The sequence below is a fragment of the Pseudophryne corroboree genome, unplaced genomic scaffold (assembly GCF_028390025.1).
Source record: "Pseudophryne corroboree isolate aPseCor3 unplaced genomic scaffold, aPseCor3.hap2 scaffold_1461, whole genome shotgun sequence".
In the NCBI taxonomy this organism is placed as follows: Eukaryota; Metazoa; Chordata; class Amphibia; order Anura; family Myobatrachidae; genus Pseudophryne; species Pseudophryne corroboree.
In genome coordinates, this window is record NW_026968090.1 from 69,530 (window position 1) to 72,552 (window position 3,023).

Consider the following 3,023-nt stretch of genomic DNA (forward strand, 5'->3'; position numbering starts at 1 on the left):
AGGGAGAAGAAGAGACGTATGTGACTGATATAAAGGCAGAAGATACAGAGGGAGAAGAAGAGACGTATGTGACTGATATAAAGGCAGAAGATATAGAGGGAGAAGAAGAGACGTATGTGACTGATATAAAGGCAGAAGATATAGAGGGAGAAGAAGAGACGTATGTGACTGATATAAAGGCAGAAGATATAGAGGAAGAAGAAGAGACGTATGTGACTGATATAAATGCAGAAGATATAGAGGGAGAAGAAGAGACGTATGTGAGGGGTGATCAGCAGTGTAAGGAGGAGGAGATCCCTACAGATATCAGCACAGGTGAGTAATAAACACTTATTACAGAAGTCACATATTCTCATTGTTCAGTCACTACAACAATCTCTTATCCTACACCCTCCTCTGTCAGTGCAGACTAATGATGGAAATGTATCTGCCCAGTGGTGCAGTGGTGTAGTCTAGGACCATCAGCCCTGTTTTCAGTTGGGTGTTTATAAAACAACTCTTGTGGCTGGCCCCACCATTGGATACAATGGAGTGCCTATGCGCTACATTGTATCTTCAGTGCGCAGCCTGACTGACAGTTCAGGCACGCACAGCCAATCAGGAGAGTGCCGTGACGTGGCGCTCCCTGATTGGCTGAAGGGACCTTCTGTGACAGGAGTCACGGGGGGTCCCGCTTGACGGGAAAAGGGGTCCCATGTGTAAACATGGGACCCCTTTCAGTGCGTGGTCCGGGTAATGCGTTTTACTATTTTGCCAAGTACGTGGATTACAAACAGAAGAGGACCGATCTACACAGGATTGTTGTGAGTATAATTTTATTTACAGGTACCACGTGGATTCTACGTGGAGAAGGGGACCGACTCTTTGTGTCAACATAGGTAAGTATGTGTGTATGTCGGTGTGCATGTATGTAATAGAGTTGTACTGTCACGGTGTGTGTGTCCTGTTTTTATTTGGGTATTTTTTTGTAGTAGAACTACAGGTACCAGCGGGCCCGTTTCCCCCCCGCATGCTGGTACTTGTGGTTCTCCAAGTACCAGCTTGCGGGGGAGGCTTGCTTGGACTTATAGTTCTGCTACAAAAAACAATATTCTTTTTTTTAGACAAAAGGCTATCAGCCTCCCATCCGCCGCCCTTGGATGGGGGGGGACAGCCTCGGGCTTCACCCCTGGCCCTTGGGTGGCTGGAGGGCCGGGACCCCTTGATTTAAGGGGTCCCCACTCCTCCAGGGTACCCTGGCCAGGGGTGACTAGTTGGGGATTTAATGCCAGGGCCGCAGGGACCTATATAAAAGTGTCCCCCGGCTGTGGCATTATCTCTCTGACTAGTGGAGCCCGGTGCTGGTGTTAAAAATATGGGGGACCCCTATGCTTTTTGTCCCCCGTATTTTTGGCACCAGGACCAGGTGCAGAGCCCTGTGCTGGTTGTTAAAATAAGGGGGATCCCCTGACAATTTTTCCCCTGTATTTTTACAACCATGACCGGCTCAAAGAGCCCGAGGCTGGTTGTGCTTAGGAGGGGGGACCCCACGCAATTTTTTTCTGAATTTTTACCACTTTAAAAACTGATTTAAGGTACACAATGAAGCCCTGCACGGATCTCACAGATCCGGCCGGGATTTCTTGTGTTTTGTCAGGCAGTGTTTTACTCATCACTCCCGTAAAACACTGCCTGACATTACGAATCACATCGACATCGGAAAAAACGAATGAGGAAAACTCGGTAGCTTAGTAAATGACCGTATCAGAATTCAAAATTTGCAGCAAAATGCACCCGATACCATTCGAGATCAAACACCCTTAAAAACGGCTAAAACACGAATATTAGTAAATAAGCCCCCTGGTGGCTACAGATGTCATACTTAGAGAAAGGACATCCTTTTTTGGATTCTGGATTGGGTGGTCCTCACATCTTCAAGGTCGGTGTACTCCAGACAAAAGTTGCTTGCCAATCAACGTCCTGGAACTTCGGGCACTCTACAGCGCTTTCTTTCAGGCTCAGGATCTCCTCCAAGGCAGGCCTGTTCAGATTCAGTTCGACAATGTCACTGCAGTTGTCTATCTAGACCACCAAGGGGGCACTCTCAGCCATCTGGCTATGGCAAAGGTGGAGCGCACGCTCCAGTGGCCTGAGACTCACCTTCCGGCCATCTCAGCTGTGTTTCTACCAGGAATCCTCAACTGGGGAGCAGACTTCCTCAGTCGGCAGAATGTCCACAGCAGCGAATGGGCTCTGCACCCTGAAGTGTTCCAGAACCTGGTAAACAGATGGGGTCTGCCGGATGTAGACCTCATGAACTTGCATCACAATCACAAGGTCCCAATCTATAGATCCAGGACCAAAGATCCGCAGGCAGCATTCGTGGACATTTTATCAGTACGGTGGACCTTCCTTCAGGGATACCTGTTTTCTCCAGTATCGCTGTTACCCAGATTTCATTGCAAGTTTAAACGTGAAGGAGGCCCCATTATACTGATTACTCCCATATGGCCTAGGCACCATTGGTCCGCTGATCTGCAAAATGTATCCATAGACATGCCATTCCTACTGCCACAGCGAGCAGACTTGTTGTCTCGGGGTCCCTGTCTGCATCGGAACCTGGCTCGACTGTCTTTGATGGCTTTGCTCATGAGTCATCAGTCTTCAGAGCTATGGGGTTCTCGGATGCAGTGATATAGACCATTTGCGTCTTCAACCCGCATCTATTACCTGATTTGACATGCTTATTTTCAGTGGTGTGCGCCTAGGCGCTATGACCCTCCTACCTTTTTAGGGTCTCCAAGGTACTGGCCTTTCTACAAGCAGGGTTAGACCTTGGTCTTTGCCTAGCATTCCTGAAAGTACAAGTTTCTGCACTATCAGTGTGGTTTCAATGACAGATTGCTCCACTACAAGATGGGCGTACCTTTTTTCAAGGAATACTCCATATCCAGCCTCCCTTTGTACATTCAGTGGCCCCTGGGATTTATCCCTTGTCTGGCAAGCTCTTAAGACTTCCCCATTTGAGCCTTCAGAGTCAGTGG